Below are 23,287 nucleotides of genomic sequence, written 5' to 3'. Positions count from 1 at the left end.
CTACAATGACAAAGAAAACAAAGACTATCCAAAATCTTGGGTACAGAATATCCAAGTAAGACGATTACAGTATGTGTAAGGGGAATAACCCGGAAGGGGGGTGGGGAGAAGGACAGAAAAAAATATTTGAAACACAAATGACTAAAAATTTCCCCAAATTAATGTCAGGCATGAATGAACAAATAAATATCCAGTTACCTCAAGAAAGAACAAGCAGGATAAATGCTAAAGAAAATAAAGCTTGGCATATAATTTCTTCAAGGAAGGTGTTAACAAAGGTAAAATAAAAACCCTCATTTTTCTCCTTTATAACTAACATTAAAATTTGTTCAAAATAATAATACCCATAATATACTCAAGTACATATGATAATATATATACATATATGTATAGGGAGAGATGATTATATGTAAGTGAAATTAATAACACAGGGATGGGAGAGAAGAATTAGCATTATTTTGTTATAAATTACTCATTCATGAACATGAAATAGTATAGTGCTATTTGGAAGTGGACTTGGATTAGCTATAATTGTTTATTACAAACTCTAGGACAACAACTAAAAAAGTTAAACAAACAAATAGTATAACCTATATACTAAGAAGGGAGAAAAAATGAGATTATGTTAAATGCTCAGTTAAAGCCCCAAGTGGCAAAACAAGAGTAGAAGATAAAAATAGAAATAAATAATAAGAGCAACAAGGGAAAAACAGTAATGAATATGATAGATATTAATTCAAATATTTCAATAATCACTATGGGCGTTAACAGTTCAATGTACCAATTAAAAGAGAGATTGTCATTGGACCAAAACAACAACAACAACAACAACAACAACAACAAACCATTATCACCAATATACATAATCTAGTAGAAACTCACTTTAAGTGAAAAGATACATCAACACTAATCAAAAGAAAGCACAAATAGTTATATTAATTTCAGACAGAGCGGATTTCTAACAAAGTTACTGGGGATAAAGAAGAAAATTATGTATGATAAACAAACCAGTTCTCCACATAGAATATAACATATATGTTTATGGTTAACAATAGAACAGCTAACTAAGTGAAGCAAAAACTAACAGAATTAAATTGTGCATATAACTAATATTCCAATGGTTTTAAGATGTAGCAATATAACTTGTACTCAAGCACAAAAAATGGCTAAAGAAATCTTAGGTAAGATAACAAAGCCACACACAATGTAACACACACGTACACACTCACTCCCAGCTTTAGGAAATGAGCTTCTATCAAGAATAAATAAATAAATAAATAAATAAAATGTATGTACACACAGCATATACAGACATATTGCATATATATATAGCATATACATATAGCATATATATAGCACATATACATATATAGTATACATAGCATATACATAAATAGCATGTAATGAGCATATACCTATATAGCATATGTATATACACACACAAACTATCATAGATTATATATCATAAAATTATACTTTGCTTTCAAATTTTAAGATGTTACCATTTGAATATACTTTTAAATTATATTTCATTTTACATGACAAAGTACATCGTTTTAGGCAAGTATATTTATAAAAATTACCAAATATTGTATTATGTACTCTTTATGTCATGTTTTTAGTGGTTGACTACTCAGCTAAGCATTACTCTGTTTGATAAACAGTTATAAGTTACTAATCATTACATCTGTGTTTTTAATATGTTTACCATGAATTTGACATGTAGTAATAATATATTTTATGGTTTAATTTGATATTCTTTTATATACATAATTATTTTATAGAACAAAACATTATTCAATGAATGATTAATACTAAGAAAAAAATGTATGTGCACCTTACATATTTAAACATGCAGTAAAAATTTTGTGTTATTTATGAAATCCTTTGAAATAAATTTGTCCCTGATGATGATACACCAGATAGACTTATGAAAAAGATGAGAGCCCAGATGGAAAGAAAAACTGAGGCCATTTTCTTAAGATTTTATTTATTTATTTGACAGAGAGAGAGAGAGCGCAAGCAGGGGGAGCAGCAGGCAGAGGGAGAGTGAGAAGCAGACTGCCCACTGAGCAAGGAGCCCAATGTGGGGCTTAATCCCAGGGCACTGGGATCAAGACCTAAGTAGAAGGCTGACACTTAACTGACTGAGTCACCCAGACACCCATGAGGACATTTCTGATGTCCTACTTTCATAAATAGATGATACCAAGGTCACATTTATTTTAAACATTTATTATTGAAGTATAGTTGACATAAAATAATATGTTAATATTAACATATATTAACTATGTTGTGTCAAGTCACAACATAGTGATTCAACCGTTCTATACACTACACCATACTCACATACTCACATGCTCACATACCACACTCATACTCATACTCATTTTTACAGCATTATTGATTACATTCCCCATGGTGTATATTTTTCATCTCCATGAATTATTTATTTTATTTTATATTCAAGTATCATTAACATATAGCTTTATATTATTTTTAGTTGTAGAATACAATGATTCAATATTTCTGTTCCTTCCTCAGTGCTCATTGCTATGTGTACTCTTAATACCCTTTACTGAATTCCCTTTGCTCTGCATGATATATACACATATGTATATAAATATGTCATTTAAAATTTTTATTTTTTTAAAGAATTTTATTTATTTATTTGACAGACAGCTCAAGTAGGCAGAGAGAGGGAGAGGAGGAAGCAGGCTCCCCACTGAGCAGAGAGCCTGATGCTGGGCTTGATCCCAGGACCTTGGGACCATGACCTGAGCCGGCAGAGACTTTAACCCACTGAGCCATACAGGCACCCCATCATTTAAAAATTTTAAACAATTTTATATCCAGTTCTGAAGAATTAAAATTATTGTTAGGGCATAAGTTGATTCTGAACATATCTTAATAAGAAATTGGTAATTTTTCTCAAATGCTATGGCACACAATATTTGGTTTTTATAACAAATACTAAGCAGAAAAGAATGATTTTGGTAAAATATTACTTAATGTCAAGACAAAGTATGATGCTAGTTAATAAAGAATATTACATCTCTGTATGTGATGTGTGAAGAAAGAGTATAAGTTATGGATAAGAAGACCTGTTTATATATGCTATATATTATATGTGTGCATGCTAGCATGCATTTAAATTCAGGTGTGACAACAATGTTGATATGAATTAAGAATGAAAATCTACGCAGCAACTTCTTCCTGGGAACATCACCAAAGGCAAGGGAAGCAAGGGCAAACATGAACTATTGGGATTTCATCAAGATCAAAAGCTTTTGCACAGCAAAGGAAACAGTTAACAAAACCAAAAGACAACTGACAGAATGGGAGAAGATATTTGCAAACAACATATCAGGTAAAGGGCTAGTATCCAAAATCTATAAAGAGCTTAGCAAACTCAACACCCAAAGAACAAATAATCCAATCAAGAAATGGGCAGAGGACATGAACAGACATTTCTGCAAAGAAGGCATCCCGATGGCCAACAGACACATGAAAAAGTGCTCCACATCACTCAGCATCAGCGAAATACAAATCAAAACCATAATGAGATACCACTCACACCAGTCAGAATGGCTAAAATTAACAAGTCAGGAAATGACTGGCGAGGATGTGGAGATAGGGGAACCCTCCTACACTGTTGGTGGGAATGCAAGCTGGGCAACCACTCTGGAAAAAAACATGAAGATTCCTCAAAACGTTGAAAATAGAGCTACCCTATGACCCAGAAATCGCACTACTGGGTATTTACCCTAAGGATACAAACGTAGTGATCTGAAGGGGCATGTGCATCTGAATGTTTATAGCAGCAATGTCCACCATAGCCAAACTATGGAAAGAACCTAGACATCCATCAACAGATGAATGGATAAAGAAGTGGTATATATATACAATGGAATACTATGCAGCCATCAAAAGAAATGAAATCTTGCCATTTGTGACTATGTGGATGGAACTAGAGGGTATTATGCTTAGTGAAATAAGTCAATCAGAGAAAGACAACTATCATATGATCTCCCTGATATGAGGAAGTGGAGATGCAATGTGGGGGGCTTGGGGGTAGGAAAAGAATAAATGAAACAAGATGGGATCGAGAGGGAGACAAACCATAAGTGACTCTTAATCTCACAAAACAAACTGAAGGTTGCTGGGGGGAGGGGGGTCGGGAGAGGTGGGTGGGGTTATGGACATTGGGGAGGGTATGTGGTGGGGTTATGGACATTGGTGAGTCCTGTGAAGTGTGTAAACCTGGCGATTCACAGGCCTGTACCCCTGGGGATAAAAATACATTATATGTTTATAAAAATTTTTAAAAAAGAAAATACACAAAGAAAGAAAAAAGAATGAAAATCTAATTTGATCATATATTTATACATACAAATATTCTTTAAATTGCTTACTACCATGAAGACATGTACTTTTTTGAACATATAAGAAAATATACATCACTGGTGGATTTTTAAATGTTACATATGGAGAAAAAACTAAAACAAAATATGCTTTGTCCATTGTGTTTCCTTACAATGCATGCTTTGACTATTTTCATATGATTTGTTCCACAAATGGTTATTATTTGTAAACATACTAATATTGTGGGTTCCATTTTCCCTATGAGGGAAATGAGTAGTAGTAGGTGGTAAACATATGTTTAAAACATGACACAAATTCCCTTCGTATTTCTTGGGCAAAGAGAGTAACAAGGGCAATCACTTCCACATTGATTACAGATAGCTTTCAAATACTGACTGTGCTACCTAGTCATTTCAGTTTACCACCTTAATCATGATACATTATAATCTTTGATATTATCCTCCAAACTATGAAGTCACACACCTATTCTGTTAGCCACTAGTTATACTGTCAGCCAGTCTAGTTAGCCACTAACTAGACTCATGATTAATCTATCTCATAGATATTTCATAAGCTTTCACTATAGGGAAAATGATATTAATATTCAACAAAAGGAAAGAAAAGGAGGCAACGGAAATAATGTTATACATCTAATTAGTTAGATGCATAAAAACAGCTTTGAAATTTAGTGGCTTAATGCAACAATGATTTATTATTTCTCAGGAATTGTGATTGGGTAGGAATTCTGGTTTGGTACAGCTTGGTAAGAGCTGATTGTCTAAGACAGCTGCATCACATGTCTTTGGTTGCTGCTGGAATGAGCAGAGTGATTGAGACGGCTATGCCTCTCTCTCCATGTGGTCCTTCTTGCCCTCCCACCAAGTGATCTCATGCTCATTTTCTGTTGTGTTTCCAAGCACACCATTGATCCAAGCAAGCCACAAGGCCAGCTTAGGATTTGAGAATCAGAGAGATAGACTCTTACTGTAGGTTGAAGGAGTGATAAAATCACATTTCAAGTGGGTGTGAATATAGGCATGAAAGAAATTTGGGGCATTTTTCAATTTACCAATTTCAATTTACCAACCCTCTGGCCAGAAATTAGTCTTTCCTTCAGATCTTCCTTTCATAACAAAAACATCTTTTCCCTCGTTGCAAGAAAGTTTTCTGTGAAAAGCTCAGAGGCTAACCCCTCCCTAGGATTTGCCCTTATATTAAAGGACTTGCTTCCTCTAATATATCTTCCCTCTTCTTATCCAGGCTGCATCCAATTATCTGCCCATGCCTGGTATAAAGACTTAGGGCCTTTGCCTCAACTTGGGTCAACTTGATGATCCATCTCTGTTCGAGAGCTGTCGATAACATTGGCTGAGGATTTGTTGAAACTTCATTAGAGTTCACATTCTTTCTCTGCCCAAAGCTACTCTGTCAGTCACTCAAAGATTTGTTTCCGAGCTTTTACCAATAAACGTCAGGCACACAATTTCCTTCTCAGAATATCCTTCCTAAGAATTTAATCTAAGTTACTCCTTCATATAAAATATGTTCATTCTCATTCCTGGAACCACCAAATTGTTTTTGAGTTAAGGCATCAGGCTGAAAATTCATAATTTCATGAACTGCATTAGGTCCAGATACAGATGAGGTATAAGGGTTGCAGGTCTCCAAGGGCATTGCCTCTAGATCCAAGACAGTAAATGAAAAAGAAACATCATTCATTCCCCAAACACCCAACATGCAAAAGTAAGACAGGAATAGGATAATCACAATAGGAACTTTTGATCAGACTAGGAAAGAAGCAGCAGCATTTATGAAATCCAGCGGAGCGTATGTTCTACACCCTGGGAGTTGTTTCCTTGTCTATTGTTCTCTTTAGGTTTTTGGCTTTACCCTCTGACAAAATTTTGAATCTGCCCTCTGGGATGGCGTGTCCTTTTCACTAGACTAGCCCATGATTGAAGTTCTCTAGCATTCAATTCAACTTCCTTTTCATTGAAATCTGGGCCTAGATCCCATTTTTCTAATTAAACAAGCTCAATGCGAATAAGTCCTAATCATTATTATATTTGTGAATACAACTTTCTTAAAGAATTACTGTGTTTTTTATGGATTCCTGTTTCAAAAACCACATTCATACAATTTAATGAAATGGAATTCTCTCTAATTGGAGCCATATGGTTGATTACTATAGGTGAATCCCTGTAGGATTCTTAAAAAGTTTTTTGGTCTAGCTGAGCTTGTCTGCTATGCATACCTTAAGCCTTTCAGAGGTCTTAACAAAGTATGTTATAGCTCCATCATTAGTTGTTTTCAGAGCATTTTTCTTTCTTTGAAAATCTTGCATGCTAGGGAGTCTAATGATTTTATGGATAGATAGACAGACACACATATATAATATAAATAATATATAGCAAATCCTGAATCACACGGATCTCATATAAATTCTTTCAAACGGAATGATTCTTTCCTTAGCTTAATTCTTTCACACAGTAACTTAACATACCTAATGTTTCCTGACATAGCCTGTTAAAGCCAGGTAACACTTTTAACATGCATAAGGTCTTTAGATACGTATTTTATCTTCTACGGACATTACAGACAATATTCTTGCCAAACATTTTGCTACCTTTTAACTGAATTGTCTTTTTTTTTTTTTTTCATCCTTTTCTATGCATTTCCTCACTACTCTTTCAGTTTTGGCTCATATGCCAATTGCCATTTTTTTTTTCTAGTTTTTTTCTTATGGATTCCTAGCCACTTTCCTAGTTTGTGCCTGATACTTTTTATAAAAATCAGTAACATCTATTTTGTTTTCTGTTAAGCGAGCATCTCACTTATATGCACCAAGTTCTTTATCAGTTAGCATATGCTATGAAATAAATGACCTCAAAACATATTGGTTAAGACAACAAGGTTTATAATTTCTCACAGTGCTTATGGTCATCTGAGCAGTTCTCTGGGTCACCTAATTACAAACTGATAACATAGCATGGCCTCGCAAATAAACCTGGGTCCTTAGGGGAGATACCTGGGCTGGATTTGATTCTTCATGTGGTGCCTAAAAAAAGTTCCTGGATTATTCATATAGTGGCTCAGGAATTTCAGCAGCTAGAGATGTCATATTCCAAAAGCATGTTTCAAGGGTCCAGTTTTGTCAAAGTGCTAAAGCCCATTGGCCTATGCAAATAGCATGGTAAATTCTTGATTCAAGGGGTGGAGAGAGTAAATCACCGGAAGGAAGAAGAGGCAAGTTCGTACTGTACATTGAAGAAGCTGAACTTTTGGCCACCTTTTTTTTACCTCTACCATCTTACAATACAGGAAAAACAATAACCCTTAGCAATATTAAGTTCTATATTCTCAATAACAACAAACCTATCTTGTCTTTGTTTAAAAGAAATAAGTTTGATGTGTTTTTCACATGTTTTGCATGTTAGGAGTTATAGCCATATTTTAAATGAGCAAGTCTGAATTCATTACTTAATCTCAAACTTCCCCTCATTTTGCATTCCTTATTGCTTATATGGTTTCATAATCCTTAAATAATGTATGTTCCATGTTTCAGGTCATCATTGTGTACCTTATTTTAATCCAATCAGTTTCTAAGTGATCCTGACTAGATCTATAATATTCCTTTTTATTATTTTCTCTATCATCCCAATGCAAATGCTCTTTCCTGGAATTTTATTATTTAAATACCAAAACTAACAAAGTAGATTATTCTTCCTTAAACCTTTCCTCAGAGAAAGTGCTATCAAAATTTCCCTAGAGGAAAAATATTCAAAGGCATAGCAAAATTAAAGACACACTTTAACAACTGAGCAAATTTTCTACAACTTTAACCTGACAGTCAAAGTATCAAAGATCTGACAGTATATGTATATTGGTCTTGATTCATATACTTTGGCCAAATACACCCAGTGATGGTTTCCTATATATTATTTAAGCTTCTACATTATTTGTTCCATTTCCATTTCTTTCCTTCCAGTCTAAATTGGAAAATGTTACCTTTTTTTTTTTTTCAAATGGAGAATTTCATTTCAGTCCTCAACAAAGAAATAAAGAAATTGAATAAATGCCTCTGTTAACTGACCTTTTCAGATTTTTAAAAATCCCATTGTAAGTCTTACCACCTTCTTTATCATTCTCATCAACAGACGGAAATTACTTCTCCCTCTGAAGTTATAGAATTATTTAGCCTTTCTTGCAGTACTAGAATTCTCAAGCTACTAATAAAAATATCTGTTTACTTGTTTGGTTGTTCTATAAGGATAGGAATAATGACTAATATCCTTTATATATCCAGAAATATCTTGTGCCTTTAAACATGAACTCAACAAATAATGGCAGAACAGAATCCTTTTAGCTATGGAACAATCAATTTTGACATAACTCTAATGTCTAATGTCCAATCATGCAAATCCCTGTTTAAATCCTATCACCTCCCAAATAAGGCAAAATGATTAAACATAACATTAAAAACACTGCTTGATTAATGTAATGCCAATTGTATTCTTATTAGTTAATAATCTCTTTCATGTCCTCTATGTACCAAACATTAATTCAGATACTACTTTTTACTCTTTTAATAATACTTTCAAAATAATTCAATAAAATAAATTTAATATTTAATAATTTGAACATTAATCAAATATAAATACATATAGTATAATTTAATAGAAATATTAGAATTTTGCTTTATTGCTTCTATGACATATTTCCCAGAATATTCAGATATACATATCTCATTTAGAACGTCTGAAATTTCACATTGTCTCAGAACTACCCATAGTACTTTAGATACAACTTTCAAACATGATTATGTAGGATTATGACCTTTTTGTGACTCATTATTATATTTTTATATCCTAAGTACATGATATCTTTGTCAGCAGTATTATTATTTGCTCAGACTCTGTTCAGGTTCTTGTAAAGTACCAAGTGTTTCCATATAGAATTCTGTAAATAAGGCCTTAAACTGAACTTGTTGATACTGTGATGGTAAATCCAAACCTTAGTAATTTTGACTACTGAAATTGAATTTTTCTATATTATGATGGCTAAATGTATGTTAACTTGACTAGGCTAAAGGATGTTCAGATATCTGGTAAAGTATTATTTCTGGATGTATCTCTGAGGGTTTTTCCCTAAGAGATCAGTATTTGATTCGGTAGACGGAGTAGAGAAGATCTGTCCACACCCATGTGTCCAGGCATCGTCCAATCCACTGGGGGCCCAAAAAAGGAAAGGGAGGACAATTCTCTCTTGAGCTGGGGCATCCATCTTTTCCTGTTGTCAAACATGGGAGCTTCCAGTTCCTGGGTTTTCAGACTCCAGTATGAAGATCAGCAACCTCCTGGTTCTTATGCCTCTGGCCTGGACTGCATGTTATACCAGCAACTCTCCTGGTTCTCCAGTTTTGACCTCAGTCTGATTTACACCACGAGCTTTCCTGGATCTCCAGATTGTAGACAGCCAAAGGTGAGAATTTTCAGCCTCCTTAACATGTGACCCAGTTCATAAAATAAATCTCGGACATATCTGTATATAAACCATTGTCTGTTTTTCTGGAGAACCCCGTTATTAAGTTATTACTTGATAACTTTAAATTTATATTTGATTTTCAGTTTGTTAATTCCACACCATCATTACTATGTTTACAAATTCTTTTGAATCCTGCTATTATCCTTCTGCTCTCATCTATACTATTAATAAATATAGACAATAGAACTTCTATATTTTCATAAAATGTCTTGGTCAAAATATTACATAGAAGAGAAGAAAGTAGGCTTTGGCACAACAACAACAAAAAAAAAAGTCAAGCAAAAGAAGAAAATCACTATAGGAGAATCAGTTGCTTTATCTAACATTCCTACATCGTTTGGTGTAATTACTCATCAGTTTTAGAATGTGCTTAGCACATATATTTCATGTTATTACTTGTCCCAGTGTCTCTCCCATATTTTTCTGTGACCTCAATTATTTGTATATTAAATCCATTTACTCTGGCCCATATACCCTTCATGCTATTTTTCTTCTGTATTTTCCATCCTTTTTTTTTTTTTTTTTCCTTCACTTTTAGCCTCAGTATGGAAATTGGTGTTCTCTGGCTTCTGGTTCACAAATCATTTTATGCTGTGACCAATCTTACAAAACAATATGTTGTGTTCTCAGCAGCCATTACTACTTCGGTTTTAGAATTTGCATTTAATCCCTTTTATTGTGATTGTCCTATGGTAAATTCCCTACTAATCATCTGTGTTTAGGAATATACCATCTCATTTATTTTCAAGTAAGTCCATGTGTGATAACTCTACCATGCTAGTTATCTTGGATTTTGCCTCTAGTATTCATTTTTATTTTTATTTTTATCTTAGTATTCTTTATCATATGCCTCAACATTTACATTTTAATGCTTGGTACTATTGTCTGAGTCAGGCTTCTCCAGAAACACAAAACCAATGGAATCATTCTATCCGATAGAATGATTATTATCATCTATCTATCTATCTATCCTCTAACTATCTGTTATCTATTTGAAGCTATTTTAAGGGATAGCCTCATGTGATTGTGGGTTGTTGAAAATGGAAAGTAAAAAATCTGTAGGATAGGCCTGAAGGCTAGGAATTTAGGTAGGAGTTAATGTTCCAGTTTTGAAGACTGCTTTTCCAGGAAACCTGTTTGCTTTCAGACTTCAACTAATTTTACGAAATCTACCCACATATTTGAGAGAAATCTGCTTTATTAAAGTTTATTGATTGTAAATACTAATCATATCTTAAAAATGCCTTCATAGGAATATGTAAACTCGTGTTTGACCAAACAACTGGGCACAATAGCCACCAAACTGACACATAAAGTTAACCATCAGAATTATGTATGAAATATAATACAGGCTTCCAATTATTCTTTTATCCTCAAGAGTTAACCTATAATATGAGAGAGAAGATCACATCATACTGACTTGAGGCAGACTAGTAATCTTTGAGTGATTCTCTAGTTCACTGGTGGTTTGATTCTTGGGTATACCCATACTATGTAAGAATAATAGATACTAATACTTGTTTCCTAATTATGTTTCTTCTCCTTGGGAACTAAGGAACTTCAATTTTTATTCTCTTAACACTGAGAATGTAAAAAATGTAAAAATGTAAAAAAATGTTAAAAAATGTAAAAAAAATGTAAAATAAAGTCTTCCTTTCAGATTCTTTTGTCTTGACTTTTAAGATCTCGCCCTACACAACATAATAATTTGTCACATGGCTCAAGGGAAAAACTGACTATCCTGTTCATATCTATGTACTTCTCTTTGTTCTGAGATGTCACTTCCATCAATTTCTGGTTATTTTATTAGTTTCAAGCACCAAAATTGTATGTTCCTATCCCAGTGAAGATTAATGAAGTCTCTTCCATCTTCTCTGTCTCTGGGCATTACTGCCCAGATTCTCAATTTGTCACTCCATATGAAGAATAGTCAACCTTTAAGAAGGAAGGAAGAAAACTTGTGCAACAGAATACTGGCTCATTCTTCTTTGGTTTCTTTCTATACAGAATTTTGTATCAAGTGTTGATTGCCACAGCAGCTTTACAACGGATTTATTATTCAGTAAACCTCCTCTTTTTCTTCTCTTCCTTTCTCCTCTCTTATTTTATTTGGATTTTCTCTATGACCTGAGTAGGACTTTTGGTCTATCGACGTTACTCATAGCTGGGACTGGAAATTGCTCTTAGGGTTTTTGCCACCAAAATTAAAATCAGAGACTATTTCAAGAAGAAGCTAATTGTCAATAGCTCCATTTGAAGCTGAAATGCTAACAAGCTGACTGAAGAGTCCCGATTAAATAATGTGTCATTGTCTTTAGCCAAAATGTATGATATTAAGTGTAGAAAGTTTTAAGGCAAAGCTATCTATGTCAGATTATGTTGCTGAATGTTAAAGTGACTCTAATAATGTATGGAAAGTATTATACATTCTAGTGGCTGGGAGAAAGCACATACAGATAATGAAAACGAGGATTGTGTGCATGAGTGCAGAAGTAGCCTCTTTTTCTCTTTTTCACTTACTTCTCCCTAGGGTTTCATGAGTGACTATATCTAATGAGTAAGTATGGGAGGAAAAATAAGCATAAACTAACAAATAAACAGTGAATGCCAGCTAACTATAGTAATTTTAAGACATCACTGAATATTCTGTTCTCTGATTTTGAGTAAGTCAAAATGTGAAATGAGGTGGGTCTTAGAGTCAATACAGTAAGTTACATATGCCTTTTCCTTCAATGTGAGCTTCATCAGGATTCAAAATTTATTACATCTTCCATTTCACTTACTCTTTGGTCTTATTTCTCAATTGTTTCAGAACTTGAATAAGAACAAGTAGTGCTATTTATTTCTCTATGTTAAGGATCGCACTCTTCAAACTAAGTATGAGGGGAAAAAAGTATTACTTCATGCTGAGTCAGTAAGATTAGATTTGTCTTTAAAAGCTCCTTTCATACTGAATCAAGAAGGAAATTGGGGAGGGGGGCAAGAAGTAACAAGGCTAATATCCCCATTATGGTAATTGTTTGTTGATCTAAAAATGCTACATTCATTTTGAAGATAATAATATGGGCTATGTGAAATTAACTTGATTAGGAGGTACAGAAGAGAAGCAGGAAGCAGGATATTGTCAAAGACTTTATAAAGTATGGAAACTATCTGAAGTTATAAAACATGGCATTCTAAAATATAAGCATATGTAGAATATAAATTAAAAGTCATTGCCCTTTTTTGACTCAGATTTTTGAAATTTAGATAAAGTAGTGGTTTATAAGTCCCCGAACGAATTCAAGCAAACTAAGTTGTTTTAGGCATAGAGCATATTTTACAGATGCTATTTTATCCTGTTACCCAAGAAACCACTTGCATTTATCACATTACCCCAGGACCTGTTTTCCTCTTTAAAGGATTCACATTTAGCCTTCTGTATCCCCAAAACCATGTTATTCCTACCTCAGGGACATGTTGCTTAGATTCTATGAATGCTTTCTATAAATTTCCCCTATAATGACAACATTGTCTAAATAACAACAAATGCCAAAAGCACTTTGTAGCTCATGTTCACTGTTGTTTTGGCCAGATTCCTCGGGCTGTTGATACCACTCAACTGTAATCTATTCAGCCAGAATGATCTTTTTGAATTTATAAGCCATTAAGGGACATGAATCATACTAAACTCTGGCTTATGCCATATTTCTAAATGTGCTAGTCCTTGATATTTCCATGACTCTAACCCACTCAGCACTACCAGGATGGTGTTTTTACCAATATCTTTCACTCTGAGAAAATTGATTTAGTCGAATATGTGCCAAGCCCTTTTTCCCTCTCACATTCATCATCTTCAGAATCTGTACCAACATAGTGTATAGAAAGATGTCTTAGTTATAAAAATGAATGTAAATTAAAAAGAAATAATTCAAGTACTCTGAATTGGTGTTTTCTCATTATGCATTTAAAAATTTTAGTGTTGGGGAGTTTGGGTGGTCTAGTCAGTTAAGGATCTGCCTTCAGCTCAGGTCATTATCCCAGGACCCTGGGATCAAGCCCTGCATCTGGCTCCTTGATCAGTGGGGAGTCTGCCTTTTCCTCTCCACCTGCCTCTCCCCCAGCTTATGCCCTCTCTCACTCCCAAATAAATAAATAAAATCTTAAAAAAAATTCTTAGTGTCTAATTTAAAGACTTTCACAGAGTTTTATGGAATAAATGATTAAAAAGCTCACCTTCAATAAAATATAGATGAACATAATATGTTTTGCTTATTAATCATGCCAGTGTAAAGATTCCAAGAAATTGGTAGATGATAAATGCAGGAAGAGTAAACACATGCTACGAAACACATGAGAAACACAATAAAATCTTATTGGTATTTTTCCTTTAAAACTCACACATTAAAAATGCATTTTAAAATTCTATATTTCTTTGTCTGAATTTTGTTTGGTTTCTATTTTTTGATTCTGTACATTTAAGTTCATTAGTCACTACTTAAGATGTAGAAGAACTGATTTTGAGAAATTTATTTAAAAATTTTGAAAACTTGTTTAATGTCTCAACTATGACTTTATCCTTAAACTTTATATGATTTGCATTTAAGATAGAATTTATGTTTATGAAGCATTCACAATAGCAGCAGGTTATCTCTGTTTTAAGTAATTAAGTTGAAATGGATTACCTAAAATTCACATCCACACAAACACTCTTTAAATATGATTTTTAAGAATACTACCTCACACCAGTCAAAATTAACAAGTGAGGAAATGACAGATGTTGGCGAGGATGCAGAGAAAGGGGAACCCTTCTACACTGTTGGTGGGAATGCAAGCTTATGTAGCCACTCTGGAAAACAGTATGGAGGTTCCTCAAAAAGTTCAAAATAGAGCTACCCTATGACCCAGCAATCGCACTACTGGATATTTACTCTAAAGATACAAATGTAGTGATCTGAAGGGGCATGTGCACCCCAATGCTTATAGCAGCAATGTCTACAATAGCCAAACTATGGAAGGAAGCTAGATGTCCACCGACAGATGAATGGATAAAGAAGATGCAATATATATACAATGGAATATAGAAACCAAAATCTTGCCATTTGCAATGATATGGATGGAACTAGAGGGTATTATGTTAAGCAAAATAAGTCAATCATAGAAAGACAATTATTATCATATGATCTCTCTGATATGAGGAATCTGAAAGCAGGGCAGGAGGTCGTGGCGGGCAAGGAGGGAAAATGTAAAATAAAATGGGACTGGGTAAGGCAACAAACCATAAGATACTCAATCCCAGGAAATAAACTAAGGGTTGCGGGACAGGGAGCAGTGGGGGGCAAGGTGGGTGGGTAATGGACATTGGAGAGGGTATGTGCTAAGGTGAGTGCTGTGAATTGTGTAAGTCTGATGATTCACAGACCTGTCCCCCTGAAGCAAATAATACATTATATGTTAATTTTTTAAAAAAAGAACCCTATCATTTTCACTTCTCTCTATACTAAAATACAAGCTTCATGTTTTTCATGGCCAATCTCACACAGATAGTAGAAATATCAGGACACCCTTTTAATTTCAGCTTTTAATTAATGTGAAAGAACATTAGATCCTGAATCACATGGCCAAAAAAAATACCTAAATAAATAATAAAAAAGAGATTAGATGATTTGTTATGTAAGATTTGATAGAGGAAAGTTTGACAATCAGTACTTTTATTGTGTTTAACCTACTTTGAGTTTACTCTGGAGATGTCTTAGGGCCTTTAATGAAAATTAGAAAAATAGTAGAAATAAACTACTGTCAAGGTAATAAATTATTATCTAATGATCCAGCAGAAATTTAGCAATTTAGGAGAGACTCAGATGTGCATAGATTGAAAACAGTTAACTCTGAAACTGGATTTTTCTTTTAATTGGCATAGGTATCACCTCAGTCTCATAGTATTCTAGGGTAAGGCTGTTCAATGGGGGACACATTGTCCCTCAGTGCTTTATTCCTCCATTAGAGAGCAAGGGTAATTCTACTGTTTGAATTAATCAAGAAAAATTTAGAGCCAGGTTATAATTTGCATATAGCACTATTGACACCTAGGTAAGAGTCTGTCATTGCTCTAAAAGTAGTATTTGTTGTTCATTTTGTGGTTTCTTTATTCATGGTATTTTATTTCCCTCACTTCATGAATGTTTGTTTCTAAATTTGTTCCTTGGACACTTAGTTTGCTTCTGACCCTTTGCATCATTAATAACTCTGCCTTTCTAAGCCACTGGGTCACTAAATTGCATTATTTTTCTCTCTGGGAAACAAAAAAGGTATTTTATACTTATCATTTACTGCTTTTTCTCCCCTGCTTCAAATGTATACTAATGTAATTATACTTTTCAAAATCTTAACTTTTCCTCACAAAGATAAAGAAATGAAGTTGTGAAAATAGACAGCACTGGGAAACTTTAAATATAATGAGTTAAATGTTGCAGAGATAATCATCAGATGTAGTATCAGGGAAAACAATAAAGTTCAATTCTAAAATACTTTTGCTATTACATTCATTACCAGGTTTAAATCTGGCATATGGTATAAGCCGGTATACTGAGTGGCATTCTTGATAAACAGTGATGCATGCTTAATTTTCATAAATGGAAATATATATTCCAAATAGACTGTAATGATATTTTTACACCCACCTACAGTGCATGAGGACATGTTTTCTTTACATTCTCATCTATCGTTAAATGTTCTCAATAATTTACCCTTTATAAACTGATACATAAACAATTATAACAACTTATTAATTTGAAAGTATTTAATCATTAGTGACATTGACAATATTTCTTGTCAATTGTCTTTATCTTCTGGCATTATTTGTTCACATACCACTTTTTGCTTGTCTGTTTGTTTTAAATTTATTCAAGATTGACCACCCTACCTCCTCCTACAAATGGATCTTGAGAGCTTGTTTGGAGGTTGTAGCAGGAGAGCACAGCTACTGCTGTATCCCTGATCTATTAGGGAAGGTCATTCGTTGTCTTAGTCTGAGCATGCACCTTCGGGAGAGAAGCACATGAAGTGGTGAGGGAGGAAGGGGACACTTGCCTCCCTAGCCAGATCAGCCAAATCAACCCTGATGATTAATGGGGTGACATATGTCACATCCAGATCACCCTCACATGCTCATATACCATTTTTACACTTTTTAAATTAGTTTGTAGAAACTCTCTTTAAGGAACACAGATATCCTAAGTATTGTGGATACTTTCAATCCTATTTAAAATTTTTATTTATTATTTATTTTTTTAGAGTAGGGGAGGGGTGGAGGGAGAGGCAGACTCTTAAACAGACTCCACACCCAGCAAAGATCAGAGGGGCTGGATCTCACGACCTTGAGCCAAAATCAAGAGCCGGCTGCTTAACCTACTGAGGCACCTAGATGCCCCTCTAATCTTATGTTGTACATACTGTAGTGTCATCATGTTGTGGAAAAATAAAAATTAGACCAGCGAGAGACCAAGTGATAGTCAGAGAAGTAGGAGAACTCAGATTTATTTTATGCTGGGAGATGAGCTTGTGCTTGAAGTTCTGGGCCCCTGGCAACGGGGGTAGAGGGTTTTATAGGGGACTACAGGAAGTCAGGTTCCAAGGGGTATGTTGTACTGCTGGTAGGTGGGTTTAAACTGGGGGAGCCGGGGCTGCTTTATATGGGAACAGTAGTGCTGGTAGTCTGTGGTGGGAAGCAAAAATGGCTGGTTATCTCTTGCTCCCAGCAGGGCCTCTGGTTATCTCTAGCTTATTGTTACTAACTTCCCATCTTCTGGGGCCTCCTGGCATGGGCCTGCTCTGTGTAATTTTCCTCTCCAATCAAACATACAAAGACAAACATATACAAATATGTGTAGTAGAATCTGTCAATTTTTGCCTTCACAGCTGGACTTTTGCATTCATTTAAAAATTTTTCAAAAACAAGCCACTGGAAATAGACTATTCTATATGCTCAATTGTATTTTTGAATTTTTTGTTTGTGTTTGTTTTTGGTTTTGTTCTAGCCTTTAAGTCCATCTGAAATACATTTGAGATAGTTTAAGGTCAGGACTAAACATCCTCCCATTTGGATAGCCAACTATTTCAGAGCCATTTAATTACTTCAAATGACAGACTTCATGAATCATGTGCCCATACGTATATATAACTTCTAATTCTGGTTTATTAATATCTTTCTATTCCTGTCTTACTGAGATATTTCTAAAACTTAAGTCCATAGATATGTTATCCATTACTGATAAAGTACTGAATAAATTTCAATAATTGCTTGGTTTATCCACTTTAATTCCTTTCTTTCATTTACTTCAAAAATATTGTTGACATGCCTACTGTAAGTTGGAAACCCAATATCAAACAGGAAAAATGTGACACTAGGAAGAAAGAGAAAGGAGTGGTATAACCACATTTGTAAATTATGGTACATGCTGTTAAATAATCTGCCTATCCACAAGGCTTTTGTTGCAGAAAGATAATTACTGATGTTTTTAGTTTGTTTAATGCCTAACTTATTATCTGTAAATAAATGTATTCTAAAGATCTAAAAAAAAGGTACACACAGTATTCTTTTTTACTTTTATAAGAATTTTTATCTTAAAAAGCCCTTTAACATTTTCTTAAAATAATTTTACTATTTCAACTACTCCCAAGTGCCTCAAATACTATAATACAGAAATAATTAAATAACTATTAAAGTTTATTTCTCTTCCTATACTATCTAAAGGAATTGCAGTATATATTATATATTTCACTTGTTTCTTAATTATCTTCATATTTGTTTTCTCACACTTCTAAGGATAAAATCATCATTCCAGAACTAGGAATAAAAAGCATACAAATCTCTGCCTGGTTATAGCTTGTGGTTTGTCAACCAACATAAATTCTGATTGTCCCTTCCAGAATTCTCAAAAATCTTCATTAGAACATTGTTCTAGGCCAATTTTTAAGAATAACATTAATGTCTTATGTCAACAGAACATTCCTAGTACACCCATTTCCTCAAAACCTGGAGGTTTTTCTGCGTATACCCATTTCCACCAAGTTTAATTTTCTTTATTTCACACATCCCTTTAATATTTAGAAACATCATACTTTCCTAGTCACATCACATACTATAATTTAAAGGGTGGCCCAGAGTTTAAGCCTCTAAACCAGAGTTTGTGTAAGCAAACCTGGTTTCCTCTAGATCAAGGACTTCCTTCCATTAGATTTGGAGACTGCTCTCTCCCTGATCACTTTGTAAAAAATGGAGCTGACAACCTTTTCCGTTTCTAGTGCATGCCCTAGTTTTACTAGAACAGGTTGGCTTATTCACAGTTTCTTTACTTACCCTTCTCTATTTTTTACTGAGAAAATATTTGTGGGTCACTGTTTTTTATGCAGATAAATGCTTAATATTATGGAATATTCAGAGCCACATACAAAGGGATAATGACTTTATGTAACTATTGAAACAAATAAAGACATGTTTTTAACTATGTCTAATACTAATCATGTCACTAGTCTTAATTTTCCATATATTTTATGTTAGTTGGTTTTTTTTTAAATTTAAATAAAGTTATGGGCTGAAGAATTTCACTTTCCATCTTCAATAGCACACCTCCATTATGTGGAATATAGCAAAATGTAGTAAGCACTTTGGGTGTTTCATAGTCAAGGAGACCTCTGTTTTTGGAAAACTGAAAGATGAAGAATCTTACAATTTTAGAAATCTTCAGATAGAGAATTCATTTCACGATATTCCCAAAGACTTCTACTTTTTATTCCAACCTACTGTCTTGTTACCATTGCTTAGTCAATAGGTTTTCTATTAACATTAGCTCCTTTAACATTTAGATATATCCCTCTTATTTTTGAAGGCATTTTTGTTTTCTGAGACAAGGTGTTTTTGCACTATCATCAGTACAGGCATATCTGTTAGCATACAAACTACATGTTCTTGAAATGCCTTGTATTCTGCAAAATCACCACTAACAATCACAAGGCTTATGGGGAAAATGGCATTGGCCAAAACTTGTGTAGCTATTTAAATAGAGTACTAAAGGAAAGTAATTGGAGTCATGGGAAATAACTTGGACAGACCAAGTAGCACAGGCTGTCTGGAGACTGCCTTGGGGAATATTAAAATTGCACAGAAACAACGGAGGAGAAATTGTGGCTTGTGGGCGGCACAAAATCAATGCAGTGGGAAGTGGAGCTCTGAGCTCTAGAGGAAGGAAAACCTACCTAGGGCCTAGAACTCTTCAAAGGTACAACTGCGGCTCTCAGTGCCATAGGACAGTAGGTAATTTTGCACAGTGCAGTGGCTAAATCTCAGTGCAGTGACTTTCAGTTTTCCAAAAACAGAGAAGGGACCCTTGACTATGAAACACCCAAAGTGCTTACTGATGAGGAAACAGAAGGCAAGCTGAGGACAAAGCAGAAGCTGACACCCCACAACCCCCAATGTCCCCCAGATGGGATATATGGGATATATGTGACATTCCTTTACACTCCTGGCTGCCCTAAACAGCCAGGAAAGAAACCTAAACCTAAGGAAAGAAAAACTTAAGCCTAAGGAAAGAAAAACCAGTTAACCTACAGAGATCACAATTCTGCAAGACAGGAATCTCCCTCAGTTTACAGATGTCTTAGCAATTTATAAAAGCAAAGCAATTCTATCAATGACCTAGCTTCCAGAAGGAAATGTAGGTATAATTAAATGCCCTTAAAACCTGCAGCCCATTGTCCTTAAAACCTGCAGCCCACTGACACTTGAAGTCAGAAGAGGGAAGAGTGTAATGTTCTTCCAGGAAGCTCCTAAGTATCTTCATGTTAACGCCTGGCTAAAGGGAAAAATAATCTTAACCTGACAGTGGCAAAGTCCTCCCTCTGGTATCCTGTGAATCTTTTTTAACAAATGAAAATTCTTTTGAAATCTACCTTTCCCTTACCTCCCCCATTCCCAGAGTATATGATCCCTGGGCAGCAGCTCTTTCTGCTCACAGGTCCTATCCCCAAGCTTTAATGATACCACCATTTTGCACCAAAGACATCTCAAGAATTCTTTCTTGGTCGTTGGCTCTGGACCTCACCCCACCAAACCTCACCTAATCCCAATTACTACATTTTCCCTGAGGGTTTCAATTCTTCCACTCTTTTATCCCCTTTCCTTCAGTAAATCAGATGTGAAACCACACACTTTATAACTTTATCTTCATTACTAATGTGTGTGAATAAAACTGGTTAATTGGAGGTATGCTACTGCAGATGGAGATTTCCTACAATAGCATGGAATCAGCTACAGTGAAAGAGCTTGGATTTTTTTTTAACTCAGAAATAATATTAACGATCAAAATTTGAGAGCTCATGTTTAATATATTTTTTTAAGATTTTATTTTTATTTATTTGACAGACAGAGATCACAAGTAGCAGAGAGGCAGGCAGAGAGAGGAGGAAACAGCCTCCCCACTGAGCAGAGAGCCTGATGCAGGGTCTGATCCCAGGACCAGGATCATGACCTGAGCCGAAGGCAGAGGCTTTAACCCACTGAGCACCCAGGCGCCCCTCATTTTAGTATTTTTTAATATGGGAACACATAGAAAATAGGTTGAAAGGCCACATCTAAAACTACCATCATTTACATTTTGACAAAATATACACATCGCTTGTTTAATTTTTGGTCTGATAACCCTGATATTAACTCACACTTCCAGGTGCTTTATTTTTCATTTACTTACTTCTTTATTTTTAGTGCAGAGAGAGAGAATGTGAGCATGAGTGAGAACGGGGAGAGGCAGAGGGAAAGAAAAAATCTTAACCGGGCTCCACACCCAGCCTGCCTAATGGGGGGCTCAATCTCACAACCCTGAGGTCATGACCTGAGCTGAAATCAAGGAGTTGTATGCTTAATCAACTGAGGCAGCCAGATACCCCTAAATGCTTTACTCTTTTACAAATAAAACCTAGTTAATTTTCTCTGCATTATGCCCATTTAGAACTTTTACCTTTTACCTAAATTGGGATTACATTTCATTTTCTTTTATAATGCTAAAGGTTCTTATTGACCAAGACAAAATATCTCTAAGACAGGGAAATAAAAAAACAATAATAAATAATGCTGATAGGGTTTTCTAATGATAGATTACCTTATATTCCTGGAATAAACCCTGTCCGTTGTGATTCATTTGATTTAAGTAGAACTGCATGATTTAATTTTCTAATATTTTATTTGTATTTTGGCATATATTCAAAATGAAATTTATCTATGGTGTTCTTTGTCCTGAGTTATACTAGGTTTGAAAGAAGATTGGTTAAGATTTTTTAATATTTTTTTATGTTACAGAACTTTTTGAATAAAATCAAAACAGCTCTTTAACTTAATTTTGTCAATTTATGTTTCACTTATAAAAGCACACATGTGTTAGCATGTTTTCAGGGCTATGCATCATATTACTTTTCATAATTTTATTATCATTCATATTTGTGGCTATATGTTACATAATTCTTATCTCTACTCATAGGCAAGAATTCAAAATTAAAAACAGACATATTATTTTGCCAGCTTATATTTTCATTGTATTAATTTTTTAAATATTTTGATGTTATAATTATTTTATATACAAAAAGAGAAAAAATCTAAATGAAAATGTGAGGTCCAAGTCAATGGCATTTATTTAGCACAAACAACAAATAATGTGTAAATAAACATAAGACGCCTAGATTCCAGTCTTACTTAGATATCTGACCTTGAGTCATTCACTTAATTCATTTTCTATGTGATTTATATAATGCTTGTCATTACAACTTAGATCTCAGTAATACCACTAAAATGAAAAGGTTCCCCTGGGGGGAGATGTGTATGTGTGTGTGTGTGTGTGTGTGTATGCATACATGTGGAATGTGTTCATATTTTATAAACTACTAAATAAATGATCATGTAAAATGGAGAGTGAAACTTTTTATCTGTTTACATCTATTGGTTTTGACAAAGGTATACTAAAATCCTTCCGAGGTCTGACACATTTTTTTTTCCCCATAACAACCAGTTTTATACCCAAGTATCCAAATCTCATTAACTCTGTCAATATGACCATGGGTACATCCTCAGTGGGAAAACCTTCCTAGAATTTTCCCATTCGATTAACGCCTTACATTTTCTTATTTGATTAAATACTTTAAATTGAATGAAGGACTCCAAGGAGCTCTTTTTTTGCAATGAAAAAAAGAAACTAACCCTGTAGTGAGCATCAGACACCAGTCTTTGTTAAACTTTTAATTTCTCAAATATAATTCCTTTTGAGTGGCACTAGGCAATACTTACAACAGACCCAAAACTTTCTTGCAAATTTAAAGGACCTCATTTTTAATTGCTCAAATTCCTCAAATACAG

Source organism: Mustela nivalis (genome assembly GCF_964662115.1).
Source record: "Mustela nivalis genome assembly, chromosome: 3".
NCBI classification, from domain to species: Eukaryota; Metazoa; Chordata; class Mammalia; order Carnivora; family Mustelidae; genus Mustela; species Mustela nivalis.
This window is presented reverse-complemented; position numbering follows the sequence as displayed.